This window comes from Bombina bombina, chromosome 1 (genome assembly GCF_027579735.1).
Source record: "Bombina bombina isolate aBomBom1 chromosome 1, aBomBom1.pri, whole genome shotgun sequence".
Lineage (NCBI taxonomy): Eukaryota > Metazoa > Chordata > Amphibia > Anura > Bombinatoridae > Bombina > Bombina bombina.
The window spans coordinates 952167252-952190887 of NC_069499.1; the positions used below are offsets into that span (position 1 = coordinate 952167252).

The 23636-nt window shown below is 37.7% G+C and overlaps 1 protein-coding gene across 1 annotated transcript in view; it reads left to right on the top strand.

Moving 5' to 3' along the window:
• The first annotated feature begins 5930 nt into the window (after positions 1 to 5930).
• LOC128651210 (breast cancer anti-estrogen resistance protein 3 homolog) overlaps positions 5931 to 23636 on the top strand; it is a 65790-nt gene continuing 48084 nt past the window's right edge. Inside the window, exon 1 of the mRNA XM_053704485.1 lies at positions 5931 to 6057. The gene's annotated coding sequence lies outside the window, so the exon portion shown is untranslated. The remainder of the gene's footprint in view (positions 6058 to 23636) is intronic.

The following is a 23636-nucleotide window of genomic DNA, read 5'->3' on the forward strand; positions in this document are numbered from 1 at the left end:
TGTTGTGCTAAATCTTAAATAACTCCCCGTGCCTGAACACAGTGTTATCTATATGGCTCACATGAACTAGCTGTTTCTTGTTGTGAAAAGCAATTAAAAAAGCATGTGATACGAGGCAGCCTTCAAGGGCTTAGAAGTTAGCATATGAGCCTACCTAGGTTTAGTTTCAACTAAGGATGCCAAGAGAACAAAGCAAATTTGATGCTAAAAGTAAATTGGAACGTTGCTTAAAATTACATGTCCTATCTGAATAATGAAAGTTTAATTTTGACTAGACTGTCCATAATTTAGTTTTGCCTTGGTCTAATATTTTACTGAAAAAGACTGGCGATAATATTATTGTGTTTTTCTTTATCTTAATTTTTGCTAAATTTTATTCTGGGATTTTAATTTGTTAGCCTGGGTTTTCCTTAAGATTTACAATGTAATAATCTTAAATGGTGGCAGCTTAGAGATAGCTTAGTATGGGTGGCATTAAAGGGGACATTTTGGATTTATTTTTTTTTAGGGCTAAAACAGACTAGACAGTTTCTCAACAGCCGGGCCGCGGCCCACTACCGGGCCGCGAGGGCCCTGCTGGTGGGCCGCGACCGACATTGCCTCCAGACACTCGCTATGACAGGCCCGCCTTTACACATCTCCTAAATTTTGGACGTGCCTGTCACAGTGCCACTGCGCATGTCAGTTTGCACACTGTGAGCATGTAGCGGCGGGCGGGCGCACTGTGACCAGGTAGAAGCGGCTGGCGGCGTGCAGAGCGTGAAGCATCGTCTCACAGGTAAGTAAGCCCACTGACACCAATGACATAATTACGGCCACTGACACCAATGTATATATTTAGGGCGGCCACTGGACACCAATGTGTATTTGTAAACTGTGAGTGTGTATATATATATATATATATATATATATATATATATATATATATATATATATATATATAGAGAGAGAGAGAGGGGGAGAGAGAGGGAGAGGGGGGAGGAGAGAGAGAGAGAGGGGGGAGGAGAGAAAGAGACTGTGTGTGTATATATATATATATATATATATATATATATATATATATATATGTATATATTTCTTCCAAACCTACTGCAACCCACTCCCGATGCTTACCGGGCCCTGGACCGGTCCGGCTAAAACTTACCGGGCCTTGAGGTCACTTAGGTTGAGAACCACACTAGAGAGTGTTGTTAATCCTTGCATCCACTGCACTAAGTCACAGGCTTGCCTGAAGTGGCTAGATTGTGATAAATTGGTTAAGGTGGAAAGGGTCTGTTAACCCTTTCTGTGACAAAGAAATGACTGGATGAGGGTTGCTTAACCCTGGGCATCACAAACGCCATACTGTATGAGAAGGATGAGCCAGCTAATTGGGCTATGAAATCGGGCTCCTGAGCTGGCCCGCAGACATCGCTAATCTATCTCTTGAGACTGCTGTCATAAAAACAGGAGATGCTGCAAGGTACAGCAGAAATTTCCATGCACCATTAAAGTACTACAGATGTCTTAAAGGGGATAAGTGCCGTAATGATCAATGTTACCAAATGAATGATCTATCAATTACACAGTATCATACGATTAAATTAGAAATATGATCAATATATAAAGATGCGTATTAGTAGAACAGGAAAACACACCCAAAAGTCATATCAACAATAAACAACTGTATAAATGCTATAACAATACTTTAAATCGCTTGCTAATTAATACCAAACAACCACTTAAACATAGATAATATGCAATAGCGGTATTCTAATGAAATAGAAAAATTGCCATCATCACCACAGAAGGCAACCAAGGTGCCTATGTATATGGGTGATGAGTGTGCATATCCTAATTCAAATATAGATATACTTGAAACACCTAATGAAATGTTCTGAGTCATAAAACAAAAATAACATAAGAGAATTGTGGAAGGACTTATCACAATAAAGGAAGACAAACCTTGTAACCTGGTATGTGTGTTTGTATTAGGTCCCCTAACCCAAAGATAAATTGGATTAAAAAAAAATCATGAAACTGTATTTATATATACAGTATATATATTTAGAAACAACTGATATATAAAAATGGACAAAGATAGTGCCCTGGTATGAGGATAATGTTTGCCTAATATCAGCATCACTTGTCTAAATAATGCAGCATAATGAAGCATTCAATAGTAAGCCAAATAAGAGATTATTGTAGTTTGTAGTTCATCATCACAAACAATGACTCACTAGATAAGAGATAATTTAAGGCCAAACCGTACATTTTCAAGGTTGTAGTTAATTCTCACAAGAAACTCTGCCATGCAGTTTGTGTTTTTAAACCATGTGTTTTTAATGTGTCCAAATAGAATAACTACCCCGCTTCTTTTCAAAGGATCTTAGCCCAATCTTTAGCCCTTCTCGAGGGGGTAAATAATCGATAAGGAAAAAGCAAAGGTCTCTTACATAGGGTGACCACATATCCAAACTGCCATTCAGGGACGCCCCCCCAGCCCCCCCCCTGGAAAGCACCCCCCCCCGGGCCGCCCCCCTGCCCCCCCCCCCCCCCCCAAAAAAAAAGGTGATTTTGATACCATTTTATTTTTTTATTTGTGTCATGTTAAAGGGTTAGTCATATTTAAAAAAAAATATATTTTTTCAAGAACAGTTGTTTTTGTACACATGGAAATATCTGCAGGTGATACTTGAGACTCAGTTGCTACCTGGCTGGTAAGGACACCTCCTGCAACGCTATTGAGTGGACAGGGCAAGCATTTACAAAAATAAACACACATAAATATTTTCATGTGTACAAAAACAACTGTTCTTGAACAAAAATATATTTTTTTTAAATACGACTAACCCTTTAACATGAAACAAATAAAAAATAAATGTAATTTTTTTTTTAGTATGCAGTTCATAACGGTGCAGACACATTATGTAATTTTACCTCAATAGATCAGTGTCATTTTTTGTCAAAGTTATCTGGAACTGCTCCAGATAACTTTGTCAAAAAATGACACTGATCTATTGAGGTAAAATTACATAATGTATCTGCACCATTAGCAACACTGACTGACATCAAATCAATAGGTATCGACTCAAATCCAAATGATTATGGTGTGCACTATGTAGAGACATGAGGCTATGTAGATAGACCCAGTATTGTAAATATTATACTGAGGTACCACCGTTACCTAATACTTGGCTCCAGTCCAACTCTGTCAGGCACAGCAGTCACTCTCTCCAGTCTCCACCGGTCTCGATTCCACTAACGTAAGTCCTCTACGCAGGTCCACTGTCCAGTAATCAATGTAGCAGCCAGCGACATTGTATCGCATTATATAGGCTGAAGCTAGACTAGAGTAGACTAGATGTCGGCAACCAGAGGGGGTGGCGGGTGGTCCGGGGGAATCAATCGTGCAGTGCATAATATTAAAATAAATTAATATCCGGATTCCGGAAGTGGCGCCTCTGGTCTGCCCCCTGCGATGATGTTGTCTCTGGATACAGTCTAGGAGGAGTCTCAACACCTCTATCTGCGCTGCGGGAAATCAAGCTTGGAGTCATAGTCAGTCAGTGAGTCAATTTGCGTGGCTGTCAGTGCTGTCAGTGTGCTGCTGTCAGTTTCAGTCAGTCAGTCCGGGACAATGAATGCCTCCAACCGGGACCCGGGACAGACCTTTAAAATGCGGGACTGTCCCGGGCAATACGGGACACGTGGTCACATTACTCTTACAGTGTCCCGCTGTGAGGAAATAGCATCACCGGTTGTATTCATATAATCATGTGGCTGTGAACCGTGTATTTCAAGCGGGAGAACTATAAAGTTTATTGTTTTCATTATAATTACTGACAGGTGTTTATTGGTTTAAACTTTTTTAAGGCTGCTTTTTCACCTAAAGGGGCACTCAAGTAAAAATAAACTCAAACAAGCTCACAGGGTATACGTATACTAGTCTGTGATTGGCTGATGTTTGTCACATGATACAGGGGGGCAGAAAATGGGAGAGAAAAAATAATTTTCTCAGAAAAAAATTTACTGCTTATTTGAAATTCAGAAATCATTGTCTTTTTTTATTATGTACTTGTTAATTTTGCAATTCTACTGCATTGAGTGACCCTTTCATCATTTTTGTTTAAAGAAGGAACACTAGGCAGCTCCAAAAATGTCATGATTGTTTACAGAATAAAGTTTATTATTTAAACATACAGTATATATAAAGGGATGGAAATTCCCTCTAGACCACTGAGTAAGAAAATACAGTGGCTTTTAACATTGTTAGGATTAGTTACTTTTTCCTCGGGACTAATAAACTATAGTGATATTTTTACACCCTGAATATATACAGAAAACGTTTGCCAGTCGGGTGGCATTATGAAGTTGCCAGATGGGAGCTGAGTGACTAATACTCTGCAATATTATAACATTTTCAGTTATTTATAAATGCAATTTAAGATATCCAAAGCACACATTAATTGCATAATAATGTAACATAAACTGATGTAATAATAATCTGTGCAACATTGGGAAACAATGGTGTTAGCTAATTTTAGCTTACTATTGGCTTACATTTTAGATGGATTGTGTGACAATAGGTTCTTGGGAGAACACCACATTTTCACAGGCAAATCAAGTAGGACAGACTTTTTAGCTGCAGCCCTGGAAACACTACGGATGGACGACATACAGAAAACAGAAGCCATCGTGAAGGGGTTAAATTAGATATGAGAAAGATCCAGATATGTTTGCATTAAAAGTTAGATTCTGCAGGATACAAGTTTGTTTCTATGGAAAAAAAAACATATCTGACAGGATCCAACAAATATAAAATAACAAATAAAAGGACAGTAAAGTCCAAATTCAAACTTAAATCGTTTGGATACAGCGTGACATTTTAACCCTATAATGACATGGTTATCTTGTCTACATTGGAACAACGTTCCGATGTAGACAAATTGAAATCCTGCGATCATGCACGTGATCACGAGATTTAAATGATGGGATCGGGTCAGGGGGGCGTCCCTATGAAGCTAGGCACGTCCTCTAGACCGCGATCCCATCCAGGAAGCGCCATTGGCTTCAGGACAGCCAAACGGCTCAAACTTTATATTCCGTCCTAACGGCGCTAAAGCCTGGCACGGTTAGGATAGAATAGAATGCCGCAACGGCGTTAAAAGGTTAAACAACTTTCCAATTTATTTATATTATCAATTTTGCTTAGTTCCCTTAGTATCCTTTTGAAAAGAGTAATCCTAGGTGAGCTCAGGAGTGTGCACGTGTCTTTAGCCATCTGGAAGCTGTGTTTGCAACATTGTTTATAGCAATGTTGTTATACATAGTTGCAAACACAACTGCCATATAATGCTACAAAGAATGTATGGCAGCAGAGTATGCAATTATGTATAGCATTGTTTAAAGCATTTTTGCAGACACTTGCCAGATGGCTAAGTACAATTGCACACTGAGTTTACCTAGGATTACTCTTTAACAAACGATTCCAAGAGAACTAAGCAAAAATAACAATAAAAGTAAATTGGAAAGTTGTTTAAAATGGCATGTGCTTTCTGAATCATGAATGTTGAATTTTGACTTTACTGTCCCTTTAAGAATCAGACTAAAATACGTTTACAAATTTATACTGAGAATAAATGAGAAAAAGAAGGGAGTAAATGCAGTATATAAAAAGCATATCATATCCATGTAACATCAGTTTAATGGAAAGTGCGAAAGGTTTCCCAAGGTTGATTGATTAAGGACACAATCAGGGTTAATAATATCGTGTTTAAAATTTTTCACACAAAAATACACAGTTGAAATATGAAACTTATTTGATGCTGTATTTATTTTGTGTGTATTTTTAGACGCGCTTCATTTAAATCTAACGTTGTGTTTGCCTAAGGCGACATCTGTGGTGATTTACAAGGAGCTGTGGCTTTTACCTGCTCCAGCAGCTGGAGGGGGTGATTTTCCTCTCTTCCTGGCCCTGCCTCCTCCTGTGATTAAATTCTTGTGTCACAGTTTGGGAGGCGGTCGAGAAGAGTATGAGGAAGCTGACCACGGGCTGAACAGCTGCACTGAGGGAAGGTACAGCTACTTGAGGGACTTTTTTGGGGGGGTCTTTTGCCTTGCTGGAGAATGTGGTAATGTTTGACAACCACTGACCCACACAACGTTAACTGGATTAAGGGAGGCACACAGTGTGGTGTTTGAGCTATGATACTGGATTTTATGTTTGGAAATTTTAAGTATTAAGGGCACTAGGTTATAGAAAATATTTGTTATCGTTAACACTGTAAAGGGCTCTTTGGGGGGATATTTTATAGCGCTGGCCTATGCTGAATGAGGTGGTGAAATAACAGAAGAATTGATTACGAATGGCAATTTACTATTGATATAAGATGTATGTGTAAGGTTAGGTTAAAAAGATGAGCAGGTTTTTTATTTTTATTTTATTATAGGTCTGTGGTTATCAGCTTACATTTGTTTTAAGGTTTTTTTGCAGTGTTCCATAAAGCTTGCAACTTTCTTAGTTCATGCAGTCTAAATACATTGAGAAATATTTGGATATAATTTGTTGTTTTGTTTAATCTTTTTTTAATACACATCAATATTACCTGATTCTGCAATATATTAGCGATTTGGTGTGTGTGTTTTTGTTGTTTGGTTTTTTTTAACTACACATCCAAATATGATTCTACAAATAACTCAAAGGTCAGTGAATTCAGAATCTTTTAAATTTATAGGGGCCACATAACCTTAAAAGGGCATTATTCTATTTAAGTATATTTAGGGTGGTGTGTTAAGGGGGTGAAGGGCAGGTATTCTGTGGTATGGGTAGGAAATTTTTCATGCTCCAGGGGAGAAGCCGGCAGTCTCTTTAAAATATTTATAGAATGTGTGCATAGTCAGCTGTCTTATATATAATTATTTATATTATATTCATGTCCCAAATTATTGTGCCCTTAATATATATATAATTGTTTGTGAGACATATTCTCCACAAAAGAGTTTGCCAGCCGGTAGCAGGGTGAGGGTAGTGTAATAATCTGTGATATTATAAGATTTTCTTTAATTTATTAAATTATTCTTCAACTAATCAAAACATAAATTAATTGCAAAATTGAATATAAATTGATTTAATGATAATTTGTGCAACAAACAATAAAAAAAATAATATTAGTTACTTTTAAGTTAATATTGGCTTACATTTTAGTGGGGTGGTGTGCCCATTATATGTTAAGGGAGAACACGTGTGTGTGATTATAAACAAGAATAAAAGACTTTGTAACATTTTAGGGTCAGTGACCATTATGAATGGATACACTGACCTTCATTACTTGCACTTTTATAAAGAGGGATGTGCCCTAACGTGTATAACATTTGCACTGGGAAGGAATGCATATCTGCCTGACATTCTTTGCCCTGTGCCTGGACTTGCTTCATTGCTGACTGTATGTTGTGCGTCTTATGTGCTATTGGTGTGTCTATGACGTCAGTGGGCTGGGATTTCCGCTGTGTTTAAAGTTTAACAAGTTAACAATGGAATGTCACTGAACTAACAGAATCTAAAAGCTGCACCCAAAGTGGCACTGTTTTAGATAGTATTGTAATTCTAGATGTGTCTCATAGCAATATATGGGCATTCCTTTACACAGGTGTTCAAAGGAGCATGCTTTTTATACATCATAGTATAAGGTTAGAGCCTGTTTTAATATGCCTGCAGCATGTATATTTCATGCCTATGCGTTACATTCTTTATATCAGTCATGAGTGAATTCAATATAAAAACATAGGTGACAAGTTCCTGTTACAAACAGTTTTCAACATATTTTTCTTTCAAAACTTTGTTTTCCTCATGAGAAGTGCTCGGTAGAATCTGTGAAACAATAACCACAGAATGTGAACTTTACAGACATATTTCTTACTAAATCTTAAAATGGAAAATTACTATTATCTCATACCTAATAAGGTGAAGGTTGCAGACAAAAACCTACACCCAATACAGGTAGTATATCCTCAGGGTTACAGAAATATGCAAATGTCTTTTGTACAAGTACATTCTGTGCTACTACAATTGTGATTCAGCACAGGATTATTAGAAAAATGTAGCAAAATACACGTACATTGTACATTAATTAATTAGCACATTGGGGCTCTTTTAATGTCAGCTTAATTTTGACTTTCACGTCTCTTTAAACCACAGTACTGAAAGAGGGTCACTGTTTCCTGTAATTTACTTCCAGTAGAGGTGGTAAGGACAAATACTGTAAGGCAGGGCTTGACAAACCGAGTCGCCAGTGAGCTACCACTCAATGCAGTAGAATTAAATCATTAACAAGTACATAATAACAAGACAATGCAATAGCACTTAAAATTCAAATAAACATTAGATTTTTTTTGCTGACAAATGTTATTTTTTTCTCCCATTTTCCGGCCCCCTGTATCATGTGACAGACATTAGCCAATCACAGACTAGTATACGTATACCCTGTGAGCTTGTGCACATGCTCAGTAGGATCTTGTTCCCCAGAAAGTGTGAATATAAAAAGACTGCAAAATTTGATAATGAAAATTAATTGGAAAGTGTCTTAAAACTGCATACTGTATCTGATTCATAAAAGTTTATTTTGACTTGAGTGTCCCTTTAAAATAAGACCCTGGCATCCTGGATTAGAGTCCCAAGACACTCATGTGTGCCTACCACTTCCGCTGCCAGCCGCCACTAACCCCACCTGAGGCAGGATCCTTTCTAGGCCTGTCAGCTGTGGAATACAAATCCAATTATTGTGTTATTATATAATGAATGTTGTACAAGTGTGTGTGTGTGTAGACATATATGTGGCAGCTTCAGAAAATTACAGCAGCCTCAGCTGTAAAGTGACAGTCGAGAGCTGCTGTTCTTGAGCTGCAGGCAACTGTCTTGATATGGTAACAGAGTTTGATTGGTGCTTCATTACCATATGAAGGCAGATGCCAGAACGTTACAGACAGTAACCCCCCACACTGTAACAATCAATTTCTTGTGCCAGCAGAAGATGTAGGAGGCAGGTGGGTGGCACAAAGTCAGAGGGAGTGGGAGGGGTCCTATGCTACCAAAACATTTTTTAAGGGAGGGCATACATTTGTAAACAACTTTCCAATTTACTTATATTATCAATTTTGCTAAATTCTCTTGTTAAATACATTAAATAGAAATTCCTTTGGTACATGGAGAAAAATTGGCACAGGATACTCAGGTTCTTAAAATGGGAACTAAGCATGTGACTACCACAATATTAAAGCTGTGAGCCCCAAGGCAGAACATGCAGTGATCTGAGATGTCATCAAAGAAAATGCAGCATGTCTGCAGAAAGAACAGGACACATGCAAGCATTGTTAGGGTTTTAACTTTGCAGCACTGATGCACATTAGACTGTTCTCTTCAAACAGAGCTGGGCTGTGGCTGCACTATGTAAGTTTGACTTAACACGGTGCATCCAGAGCAATGTGCTGTTTGAAGTAAACAGTCAAATATGCAGTAGTGCTGAAAAGCAGCAGTTGACTGGCTCCTAGAGATTTATTCAAACCCATCCCCTAGCCTTTCCCAGTCTGCAAAGCTGTTTTTTCTGAATGTAAGACTTTCTTATGAACATTGCACCATTTTTATTACTATATTTCTATGTTAGACCAAGAGAAAAGGAAACAGATTTATTCAAGAGACATTTTACAATTTCTTTTTTGGCTACAGCTAATTTGCAATGCATTTTGCAACTACTCCGTTAACCAACACATTGCAATTGAACTGGGGCTGTAGTGTAACTGCCTAATTTAAAATTAAATTTTATTTAAAAATAGGGTTGCACCGATACCGATACTAGTATCGGTACCGATACCAAGTATTGGCATGAGTACTTGTACTCGTGTAAATGCACCAATACTTAAACCGATACTTCCTACCCATATGCTATCTTGTGACGTTTTTTCAAACTGCATGTTCTCATTTCATTTTAAGCTGGATTGGAGACTAAACTAAAAATTGTTTACTACTGTTCTGCCCATACAAATTGTTGTTATTTATATTATTGTAGGAGAGATCACTGTACCTCGTTCAGACAAACCCCTGAAGTACTGGTCAGTTAATAAACTGAGATTTCCAGCACTGGCTAAAATGGCCCAAAAATATCTTTATGCCCCATGCAGTAGTGGGGAAAGTGAAAGACTGTTCAACTTAGAGTCAAACCTCCTTACTGATAGCATAAACAGACTTATAGCTGAACATGCAGAGATGCTTCTGTTCTGTTCCTTAAAAAGAACTTGCCACTAACTTTTGAAAAATTATTTGTATTGCTTGATTGCCTTTTTTTACTGCTAGTTCTCATCTTGCACAATTATGTTCAAACATACTGTACTCTGAGGAACAACCATACCCTTAGATTATATAATTGCAGGAAGAGTACTCATAGGACAAATTAAGTTAATTCCAATGAACACTCATCCTGCAATTATAGGACTAGATTTAGATTACATTTGATTGGTAAGCTTTACCAATGCTCTGTTCACATTTCCAATTCCATAGACTTTAATGGAGTAGGACATGTAATGAGATCATTGGTAAAGCTTGCCAGTCAAATGTAATCTAGCCCATAGTGTTGTTCCCCATGATTAAACAGTGCATTGTTCTATTTTTTTTTTACTGTATTGCACTTTTGGTTGGTTGTAATTTTATATTTGTTATTTATTGTTGTTGTTATTAATATATTTTTTTTTTATATTTTTTATTTATAAACATGTTCTGTGAACTTTGTGACAAATAAATCAGTTTTATTATTTCATAATGTCTTTTGAGTTACAGTCCTTCATAATTATAAAGAAGGAATCTTAAATAGTTAGTCTGTATTGTGCTTGGTAAACTGTCACATGACAGTAAAAAAAAGTATCGGTAATTGGTATCGACGAGTATTTGAAAACAAGTATCGGTACTTGTACTCAGACTTAAAAAAAATGGTATCGGTGCAACCCTATTTAAAAATGACCTGCAGAAACATTTTAACAAAAAAATATCTCATCGCAGAAAGTAAAAAAAAAGTTCTGCCTCTGGGGCTGTGAGACAAGTTAAGATGTGCCATGCTATAATGCTTGGAATGAGTTTTATGAAAAATCATGGAAAAAATGAATGCAAAATGGTTTGATATATTGAAATAGGATTAGCAAGGGGTCTTAATGATAAGTATCTGAAGAGATATAGCTTCTGATGATGCTAATGAACTTCTGGTAGAGGCCACATCACGTGTTTACTTCCAGTGAACACAAAATAGCATGCATTATTTGTTCACTCTTAAAAAAAGGGAAATTGGAAGGGGGGCAACCCTAAGTAATGACAGCTGCCAGTACCTAAGATGGCCTCCACTAGTAGGAGGGGGAGAGTCAAAGAGCTGTTTGGGGGGAATCAGAGAGGTGGGAGGGTTAAGGAGGGATCACTACATGGCGGTCAAATAGTGGCATCTAATATACCAAAATAGGCCTAGATCAATACCTTGGGTTGTCTACTTATATAGTTTTTATAGGTAAAACAAAAAATCAAAGCTCTATTTTCGTTTAAACAGAGTGATAGCAAAAAATGCTAAAAATTCTCTGGTACTTTGGGAAAGTTTTTCTCTGAAATTCCCTGTAGCAAAGGAGTTAATTTTGAACATTTAAAGGGAAAATATAGTTAAGAATACATTTTTACGATTCAGGAACAGCATGCAATTTTAAACAGCTGAGCTTACCAATGTTCTTCTGTTATCTTATTTGCTTTGTTCTCTTGTTCTCTTTTGTTGAAAAGTATTCATAGGTAGGCTTAGGAATGGCAATACACTACTGAGAGCAGGGTACTGATTGGTGGATGCATATAATCTGTATTCTCCACAGTTGCCAATTGGAATTTGGGTGGAGACAGTGTGATGCTTTGCAATATTATAACATTTATGTTAATTATAAATATTACTTAAAAAGTCAAAAATATCTTATTTGCTCTTACATCAGCTGCACAGCATGGTAAAACACACACTACATCAAGATATGTGCATTTAAAGTGAAAGTAAATCCTAGCGCTTTACGAACGCTAGGATTTACTATTGAAACAAATAAAGGGCACATTCATTCATGAAGTATAATATACTTCATGTAGAAAACTCCTTTATTTGATTCAATCGGTCGCCGTTCTTAGCTGCTACAGCAGCACACGGCTAAAATATTTTTTGACTAAGAGGTGATGTTTTCTCCTCTTAGCCAATAGCCGTGCGGTAAATCCGGCTTGGCGCCCATGGGAGCCAGATTTACCGCTCTGCTATAGGCTAAGAGGAGAAAACATCACCTCTTAGTCAAAAAATATTTTAGCCGTGTGCTGCTGTAGCAGCTAAGAACGGCGACCGATTGAATCAAATAAAAGAGCTTTCTACATGAAGTATCTTCTACTTCATGAATGAAAGTCCCTTTTATTTGTTTCAATAGTAAATAGTAGCGTTTGTAAAACGCTAGGATTTACTTTCACTTTAAGTGCATTGGTAGCAGGATCCGTAGCTTCTGGTAACAGCCCTGCAAAGGGGCTGGGGTCTATACAGGAAGTGGGTGTGCACTAATAGGTGCACATAGAATAGGCATTCACTCAAGCACCATATTTTGCAAATTGTTATTTTATGTCATTTAAAAAGTACTTTAATTTACAAGGCAAGAATACATTAACTAAATATTGCTTACCAGCATTGTTTATTAGAATGTGGTCATTGTTATGAACAGCCTTTCAGCTGACTATATACTATAAGGTGGTGCAAAGCAATGACTACCATATGCATTTTAACATTTTCTTATAATGCACAATAAGGGCTAGATTACGAGTGGAGCTCAAACGTTTGCACATGAGCGATAAGGGGTTTATTGCGAGGTTTTGCGCTCGTTGGGCTTACCACTTGTATTGCAAGTTTAAAGTAAATGCGATTGCTTGCGCACAATCGCGATATACACTAGAATGATTACTGCAACTTCAGAGCTCTGGTTAACAGTTTTGCAAAACATCAAAGTTACACAAAAAAAAATACACATCAAAAATACATTAGAAAGTACAGTTAGACTCATATTAACACCATCTAATAAAAATTATTTTAAAAAATATTACACACAAAAGTTATAAGGGCTGAAATATATGAGGTCTCAGGTGTTTCAAAAAAAGGCAGGCAATGGACTTTAACATACAGATACATACAAGATTTATATGTATGTGTGTATGTGTGTATATATATATATATATATATATATATATGTGTGTGTATTTAGGTATTTATATGTGTATATATGTATTTAACAGACATATATACACATATAAACACATAAAATATATATATGTGTGTGTATGTGTGTATGTTTGTATATATATACTGTATATATATATATATATATATATATATATATATATATATATATATGTGTGTGTATTTAGGTATTTATATGTGTATATATGTATTTAACAGACATATATACACATATAAACACATAAAATATATACGTGTGTGTGTGTGTGTGTGTGAATTGAAGCTCTTTGCAGTTAAGTAGATTGAAACATGTAAAGCATATTTATGCAATATTCATTCAAGTGTTATAGTGTGTATTTATTGTAAATATATTATAGCAGAATATGTTCTATGTATTTATAAATATGTATTCCTATATATTTGTATATATCTATACCTATATATAATTGTATATACAGTATATATATATATATGTAAGTATATATTGTACCATATAGATATATGTAGAAATATGTATTTATCAATAAATAGAATATATTCTGTTATGCGCAGAACATTGGAATGTGAAATATTCATATTTTCATGTTGGGTTAACGCAAATGAGAATATGCGAGGTTTGCACCAGAGTGGGGTGTTTTTTTTCCACTTTTTTCACATGCAATATTGTAATTTCGGCTTTTTTCACTTGTCAGGTAAGCGCGAGAGAGAAAGCAGTTTACTTTCAACTCGTAATACGAGCGCAACCCGACGAAGGCAAAACGCTTACTTCTAGCACAATAATAATCACTAAAATTTCCTGTAGCATATCAGTCTGACCCTGCCAAATAAAAGTCCAGCGTCGAAATACCAGGCAAATCTCCTTTGAACAAGGGAAAACAACAAACCCAAGACGTATGTTTCGGCCTCTATGGACTTCATCAGTGAAGTGCAGTTGCATCCCTCTAAGGCATGTGTGCAAGGAGGCCACGTCTGGTTGCCTCTTTTACTCTTAGGGAGACTTAAGAGCATTTGCATACACACAGAACAACTATTCAATAGCCTACAGTTTAAATTTTTATTTTATTCCCCACAGCCCAAAAAAAAATTTCAAACCACCTCTACTGGAAGGTGGTGCAAAGCAAAGTCTAACAAATGAAAATTTAAATTGTCTTTTAATGTGTATACACTTATATATACATTTAAGTGTGTGTGCATTAACCCCACACACCCTAAAATAAATGTATATATTGCCTATTATCTGTTGCATCACCAACTACAGAGTTCCAGACTCCCTTTGAAAGCAACATCACTTTTAAAAGCAAAATCAACATCAACAAGACTGTGCATTGGAAGCTTCATGAAGTGGGTTTCCATTCATGAGCAGCTGTTAGCAAGCCTCAAATGAACATGTGCAATGCCAAGAGTTGGCTGTAGTGGTGTACAGTATGTTGCCATTGGACTCTGGAGCAGTGGAAATATGTTCTCTGGAGAGATTAATCAAGATTCACTATCTGGCAGTCTGATGGAATCTAAGTGTGATAGATGCCAGGAGAATGCTACCTATCAGAATACATAGTGCCTACTGCAAAGTTTGGTGAGAGAGTGATAATGGTCTGGGGCTGTTTTTTAGGGCTTGGAATAGGTCCCTAAGTTCCAGTGAAGGGTCATATTAATGCTACAGAATACAAAGACCTTTTAAACAATTAGGTGCTTCCAACTTTGTGGTAACATTTTAGGGAAGGTCCTTTCCTGTTTTAGCATGACTTTGTCCCTGTGCACAAAGCGAGTTCCATGAAGACATGGTTTGACGAGTTTGGTGTGGAGGAACTTCAGTTGCCTGCACAGACCCCTAATCTCAGACCTGTTGGAACATCTTTGGGATGAATTAGAACGTTGATGGTGAGCCAGACTTTCTCATCAAAATCAGTGCCTGACTTCACAAATGCTGTTTTGGTTGAATGGGCTCAAATTTCCACAGATACACTTCAGAATCTTGTGAAAAGCCTTCTAAAAAGAGTTGTGACTGTTATAGCCACAAAGGCAGAGGCACTCCATATTAATGCCCATAGTTTTGGAATGGGATGTACAACAAACTCTGTGTGATGGTCAGGTATCTGTTCCGATCAGCCAATAGAATGCGAGCTCAATCTGATTGGCTGATTGGATCAGCCAATCGGATTGAATTTGAATCTGATTGGCTGATTCAATCAGCCAATCAGATTTTTCCTACCTTAATTCCGATTGGCTGATAGAATCCTATCAGCCAATCGGAATTCGAGGGACGCCATCTTGGATGATGTCACTTAAAGGAACCTTCATTCGTCGGAAGTCGCCGGAAGAAGAGGATGGATCCGCGTCGGCTGCTTCAAGATGGTCCCGCTCCGCGCCGGATGGATGAAGATAGAAGACGCCGCCTATATGAAGATGTCTACCGATCCGGATGTCCTCTTCTTGCCGGATAGGATGAAGACTTCGGAGCCTCTTCTGGACCTCTTCTTGCAGGACAGGATGAAGACTTCGGACCCTCTTCTGGACGGATCGGTGATACCCGGCGGTGATACCCGGCGTGGTGAAGATAAGGTTGGGAGATCTTCAGGGGCTTAGTGTTAGGTTTTTTAAGGGGGGTTTGGGTTCGATTAGGGGTATGTGGGTGGTGGGTTGTAATGTTGGGGGGGTATTGTATGTTTTTTTAAATGCAAAAGAGCTGATGACTTTGGGGCATGCCCTGCAAAAAGCCCTTTTAAGGGCTGGTAAGGTAAAAGAACTGTTAACTTTTTATTTTAGAATAGGGTAGGGCATTTCTTTATTTTGGGGGGCTTTGTTATTTTTTTTAGGGGGCTTAGAGTAGGTGTAATTAGTTTAAAATTCTTGTAATCTTTTTTTATTTTTTGTAGTGTTTGTTTATTTTTGTAATTTAGTTTAGTTGATTTAATTGTAGATAATTGTAGGTAGTTTAGTTAATTAATTTATTGATAGTGTAGTGTTAGGTTTAATTGTAACTTAGGTTAGGATTTATTTTACAGGTAATTTTGTAATTATTTTAACTAGGTAGCTATTAAATAGTAAATAACTATTTAATAGCTATTGTACCTAGTTAAAATAAATACAAAGTTGCCTGTAAAATAAATATAAATCCTAAAATAGCTACAATGTAATTATTATTTATATTGTAGCTATATTAGGGTTTATTTTACAGGTAAGTATTTAGCTTTAAATATGATTAATTTATTTAATAAGATTTATTTTATTTCGTTAGATTTAAATTATATTAGACTTAGCTTTAGGGGTTAATACATTTATTAGAGTAGCGGCGAGGTCCGGTCGGCAGATTAGGGGTTAATAAGTGTAGGTAGGTAGCGGCGACGTTGGGGGGGGCAGATTAGGGGTTAATAAGTGTAAGGATAGGGATGTTTAGACTCGGGGTACATGTTAGGTGCAGACATAGGAAGTGTTTCCCCATAGGAAACAATGGGGCTGCGTTAGGAGCTAAACGCTGCTTTTTTGCAGGTGTTAGGTTTTTTTTTTTCAGCTCAAACTGCCCCATTGTTTCCTATGGGAGAATCGTGCACGAGCACGTTTTTGAAGCTGGCCGCGTCTGTAAGCAACGCTGGTATTGAGAGTTGAAGTGGCGGTAAATTATGCTCTACGCTCCCTTTTTGGAGCCTAACGCAGCCCTTCAGAGAACTCTAAATACCAGCGTTGTTTAAAAGGTGCGGGGGGAAAAAAACACGGGTAACTAACGCACCCCTTCTAACGCAAAACTCTAAATCTAGCCATTAGTGTCTTAAAACTACATGTGCTATCTGAATCATAAACGTTTTTATTTTGACTTGAGTGTCCCTTTTAAGTGTATTGAGTTATATACACTTGACTCACTGCTGCAACTACAATCCACGTGACAAGCTACCCCAAACCTTGGGCAAGATTACATTAGCGGCGGTGCCCGCAAAAGCGGTTTTGGTATCACATAGATAACCCCAATTACCTAAATTAAAAGATACTAAATTACAATTAAAATAAAAAAGCTAAGATTTCACAAATCTAAAATTACAAAAAATAAAAAAGTCTAACATTACATAAAATAATAAACCAAATTATCTAAAATAAAAAAATTAAACCTAATCCCTATAAAAATAAAAACACTCCCTAATCTAATACTAATATCCCTTAAAAGGGCCTTTTGTAGGGCATTGCCCTAAGTTAAACAGCTCTTTTTTACCATAAAAAATATTAAGTCCCCCCTCTAACAGTAAAACCACGCACCCACCAAACCACCCAAAATAAAAAAACCTTAACACTAAAAAATCCTAAACTACCCATTGCCACTAAAGGGGCATTTGTATGGGCATTGCCCTTAAAAGGGCATTCAGCACTTTTACTGCCCTTAAAAGGACAGTCAGCTATTTTTAAAGTGACCAATAAATCCATAATTTAAAAAAAAAGAAAAAAAACTCCTAAATCTAACCCCCAAATTGGCTGTTCAAATCAGCCAATAGGATTTCAGTAGCTCTCATCCTATTGGCTGATTTGAATTTGAAGAATCAAATCAGCCATTAGGAATGCAAGGGACGCCATGTTTAAATGCGTACCTTGAATTCACAATTCAATGTACAGCGGCGATCTTACGAAGCGGATCCTCCACACTCCATGGCTCCGCGGTTGCCTATGCTGCTCCGCGCTCATCTCTGCTCCGCGCCTGGCTTGGCCCTTGATGAAGAAAGAAGTGGCCACCGCTTGGAAGAAGATGTCGGCCGCTTGGAAGAAGACTTTACCGCCGCCTGGAACAGGACCTTCTCCGCCGGACTTCAGGAACGGTGAGTACCTATTTGGGGGTTATATTTAGGATTTTTTTATTTTTGGGGTTGTTTTTTTTTAGATTAGGGATTTATTGGCCACTCTTAAAAGAGCTGAATGCCCTTTTAGGGGCAGTAAAAGAGCTGAATGTCCTTTTAAGGGCAATGCCCATGCAAATTCCCCTTTAGGGTAGTTTAGGTTTTTTTTGTGTTAAGTTAGGTTTATTTATTTGGTGGGTGGTGGGTTTTACTGTTAGGGGGGACTTAGCTATTTAACATAGGGCAATGCCCTACAAAAAGCCCTTTTAATGGCTATTGGTAGTTTAGCATTAGATTAGGGGGTGTTTTTATTTTGGGGGGCTTTTTATTTTTATAGAGATTAGGTTTAATTTGTTTGTTTTGGATAATTTTGTTTATTATTTTCTGTAATGTTAGACTTTTTTATTTTTGGTAATTTTAGATTACTTCATTTTAATTTAATCTTAGGTTTATTTTTCTGTACTGTTAGGATTTTTTATTTTAATTATAATTTAGTAATTTATAATTTTATGTAATTTGGGGTTAATTTAGTGGGTGATAGGTTAGGGGGCTTAGAAATTAAATTAGTTATTTGGGTTGTGGGGGTTTGGGGGATTAGGGGTTAATTGGTTATTTAGGGTACTTGCGTTGTGGTGGTTTGGCGGATTAGTGGTTAATAGTTTAATTAGTATTATTGCGTTGTGTGGGTTTGGCGGTTTCGGGGTTAATAGTTTTATAAGGTTTGTTGCAATGTGGGTTAATGGTGGATTAAGGGTTAATAGTTTTAATAGGGACTTTGCCATGTGGTTGAAAGACGGATTAGGGTTTAATACATTTATTAGGTAGTATGCGATATTGGGGTTGGCGGATTTAGGGGTTAATACTTTTATTAGGTAGATTGCGATGTGTGTGAATGGGGGATTAGGGGTTAATAGTTTAATTAGGCATATTGCATTGTGGGGGGTTGTCGGTTTAGGGGTTAATACTTTTATTATTAGTTCCGATGTGGGTTTGATGGCGGATATAGAGGTTTTACGTGTCAGGTTTATTTTTGAGAGGCGGTTAGACTTTTACGGGAAATTTTACATTTTTTTATTAGGCGCTGGCAGTTTCTAAAGTGCTGTAAGTCACTGGCGACTCCAAAAATTTGTATTTACGCTCATTTCTGGACATCGCTAGTTTATCTGACTTATGGCACTTTATGAACTTCCGGCGGGGTTTATGTGATACCCTGATGTGCAAGGTGAAATTACGGGTGGCGCAGGTTTCAGCAGTTGCGCTGAAGCTTGTGCCGCATATGTAATCTCGCCCCTTATGTCTCTGCACCCTCAATATGTAGCCTGTAAGCTCTTCACAGCAGAGCCATTTTCGGCCTGTACTAGATTTGTTTAGTCTGTTATGTTTTTGTATATTACCACAAATCCTTGTCATTGTATACCCCTATCTCTGTACCCAGCGCTGCAGAATTTTGCGTCGCTATAGAAAGAAATAATGATAATAATAATACATGTGCAATTATTTGAGTAAAGGCTTATTAAAAGTATATAAATATACCAAATGTCAAAATCTAAGAGGATAATGCCTTCTCTCTAGGCACTTATAATAGGCCATCAAAATGAGACATAGAGACCTCCAAAGCACCTTATTTCATAGCCTGGAATCCTCTCTCTAAAATAAACCCTCTGTATAAATGTTAAGTCGGGTAATCTTCATGGTAATAGTGATCACCTGGAGTGAATAAATGTATTAGTGTAGATGCTCATAGGAGCCCTTGTGTGCACATCAAGGTTATATAATTATATCCAAAGGCCCTTATTTATATGAGGATAACACCTCTCCTTCTTTTGACTATAGTGTTTATGGGGCAAAAACACACAATTGGTTACAACATTGTTTATTAAAATGTTAATGAGTTCTTTCATGTCATGATATATACATAAAATAACGGTACAGTTTGAATCTGCTGGGTCTGCTGAAAACCCCCCAATATATAATATGTGTGGGTTTCTCGCTAACAAATGGCCTTCAGTGGGGCTTAGATGTGAGCAGCATCTAAAAACTCCAAAACTGCTCAGCACATGGGTGAAAATGGCTCAGCAGTTAAGAGGTTAAATTACTTCTGCTTTTCTTTGAGTACTGAAACTAATTATACAAATGAAACTGAACAAAATTCCTAAAGTAATAATCAGTTGTGAGTCAACCAATGAACAACAAATTGTGTTGCTGAAATGAAAAATCCACTAAACCATTACTACAGTCATTATTTATTTTAATTTTAAAATTAGGTTTCAACCTGATTCATTTATAGAACCCTTAGTTTCCACTTGATTACGCTTTCTTGAGACAGCTTTTTCTATTCATGAGTTAAATTCCATAAATATTCATTGTTCCCGTATGTAAAATAAAGAGTATTAATAATGGCAATATGATTAAAAGGACAAAAGGTTGCAAAAAGAAAATGCTCTAATATGTTAGAGCATTTTATTATTGCACTATGGCTTGCATATAACTGTGTTAAACCCATGTAAAGGGCTTAAAGGCACGATTAAAGTCATCTCTAGAGCAGCAATGCATTACTTGGACCTAGCTAAACACATCTGATGAGACAAATGTTTATAGCCACCAATTACCAGCTAGTGCCCAGTAATGCACTGCTGCTGCTGAGGATATGTACATATGTTTCTTTCTAATGACACAGTTAGTCCACGGACAATCATAATTACTATTGGGAATATCATTCCTGATCAGCAGGAGGAGGCAAAGAGCACCACAGCAAAGCTGTTAAATACCACTCCCCTTACCCACAACCCCCAGTCATTCTCTTTGCTTGTATTGCTTGTTTCAGTTCCAGCACTACAGAATTTGGCGGCGCTATACAAATAAATGATAATAATAATAATACAAGGAAGGGGTAAAGTTAGGTGTCTGATTCTTCAATCAAGAGTTTTTTATTTTTTAAAGCAGAGCAAGTTTGCTTTGTTTTTCTTTGGGGTTTAGCCGTAGTCCACTCCAGTCTCTTCAGTAGAGCAGTGGTGGCTTTTAAGCTTTTGGTAACTTTCTGTGCCTCCCAGGATGTGGATGCTGCCCTTTTTGGTAAAGACTATGTAGGTTTACCTAGTATTTTCTTTGTCCATAGGTCCATGTTAGGAAGGAATCCTTGCAAGCCTAGTGAGCTGCCTTGCTGCCGGGCAGTATGTGTTGGAGGTAAGTGCTATTTTTATTTTTTCTGCTGTGTGGGAAAAAATATCTACTTTGGCACTTATGGGGTTAATCCTGCATGTGTGCAGCTACCTTTTTGGCAGTTCTCTCTATGTGGGGCACTGTGTGAGGATGTCTTTGGGGTGTACGTTTTTAGGCGCTTCATATTAGTTTTTATGGGGCTATCACCTATTACACATTTGGGGCTATGTGTTTTTTGTGCAGGGTTCCTTGGTTTTATTGCTACCGGCATTTTGAGATTTGCTGCGATTGTGCAGTTTGGTAGCATGTCACGTTTGTTTTATTTCTCCCGGCGGAGGTTTTTTTGTTTAGTTTCTATGCCGGTCGGGAGGGGGAGGCACGCCCATGATGGGCGGTGTTGTCTTTGGCGCGAGTTTTCACGCGTCCTTCAGTTTGTTTTGCGCAGCTGTGGGAGTGAGACGTTCTTATTGCGCTGCTGGTTTGGAGAGAGATTCTTCAGTACTGGGTGCAGTATTTTTCTTTCCGGTTTGCTGTGTCGATTCCGGTGGGAGGAGGTCAGGTAAGCACCTCAGCAAAAGTTTTGTTGAGGTGTGGAGGTGCCTTGCAGGGGACTCATTTAAAAGTGATATCACCGTTTTTCTTTTTTCATATTTTCAGATAACGTTATTTAAAGAGACAGTAACGTTTTATTTGTGAAAGGTTTTTTTCAGTCAAAGTTATTTTTTTATTGTGTGTAAAATGGATCAAGAATACTTGCAAACTGTGACATGTAGCTTATGCCTAGATGCTAATGTTGAGCCTCCTATCCCTTTCTGTTCCTCATGTATAGAGAGGACTGTTCAGTATAGGGATAGGCTTTTTGATATTGAGCCTTCTTTTTCTGGGGAGACTGTAGTTCAGGAGCCTCCTGTTCAAGCTGTAACGCAGCTTTCTTCTCATTCATCCCAATCTCAATCCTCATCACATGCAGTGCCCTGCATTTCGTCTCAAGCTAGTTTTTCTTTGCAGGATTTGTCTACTCACATATTGTCTGCTATTTCTGAGGCTTTGTCTGCTTTCCTGTGTTGCAGGGTAAGCACAAAAGGATTTCTGAATCTGTTGCAGTTATGTCTAATGTTTCTTCTCACAGGACTGAAGAAGCAGATATTTCTGTAGTGTCTGAAGGGGAAATTTCAGACTCTGATAGTATGTCTCCTTTGGCTGATTCTGAGGTTGTTTCTTTTAGATTTAAGCTGGAGCACCTCTGGTTGTTACTCAGGGAGGTTATGACTACCTTGGATGACTCTGATTCGTCAGTCATAGTTACTCCTAAGAAAGCTTGTAAACTCAATAAGTTTTTTGATGTTCGTTCTGTGGCGGAAGTTTTTCCTGTTCCAGATAGGGTTTCAGAAATGATTGCAAAGGAATGGGAGAAGCCTGGTATTCCTTTTTCCCTCTCTCCACTTTTTAGGAAGATGTTTCCTATTGTTCTTTTAAGGATCCCATGGATAAGAAATTAGAAGCTTTGCTTAAGAGGATGTATGTTCACCAGGGGTTTCAGTGGCAACCTGTTGCGTGTATTGCTACACTTACCAGTGCAGCTGCATATTGGTTTGATGCATTGTCTGATTCTATTCAACAGGAATCTCCTCTGGAGGAAATTCAAGATAGAATTAAGGCTTTAAGATTGGTTAATTATTTTATTGCGGACACTTCTTTGCAGGTCATCAAGTTGGGAGCAAAGATCTCCGGCTTTGCTGTTTTGGCATGCAGGACTTTATGGTTAAAGTCTTGGTCTGCGGATGTATCATCTAAATCTAAGCTTTTATCCATTCCTTACAAGGGGAAGTCCTTGTTTGGGCCTGGTTTGGCTGAGATTATTTCTGATATCACGGGAGGGAAGGGTCATTCTCTTCCTCAGGATAGGAGAAATAAACAGAAGGGTCGTCAGAGTAATTTTCGGTCCTTTCGTAACTTCTCCGGTAAATCTTCCTCTTCCAAACAGGACCAGTCCAAGCACTCTTGGAGATCAAATCAGTCCTGGAGCAAAGGAAAGCAATTTAAGAAGCCTGCAGCTGACTTAAAGTCAGCATGAAGGGTCTGTCCCCGATCCAGGTATGGATTGCGTGGGGGGCAGGCTGTCTTTGTTTGCTCAAGCCTGGGTCAGAGATGTTCCAGATCTTTGGGTGGTCGATATCGTATCCCAGGGATACAAGCTGGAGTTAAAAAAATTTCCTCCCAGGGGCAGGTTTCATCTGTCAAGGTTATCTGTAGATCAGATAAAAAAAGAGGCATTCTTAAATTGTGTTCAGGATCTTTCCGACATGGGTGTGATCATTCCTGTTCCAGTTCAGGAGCAGGGACTAGGGTTTTATTCCAATCTGTTTATCGTTCCCAAAAAGGAGGGAGCTTTCAGACCCATCTTAGAACTCATTGGTAAACAAATTCC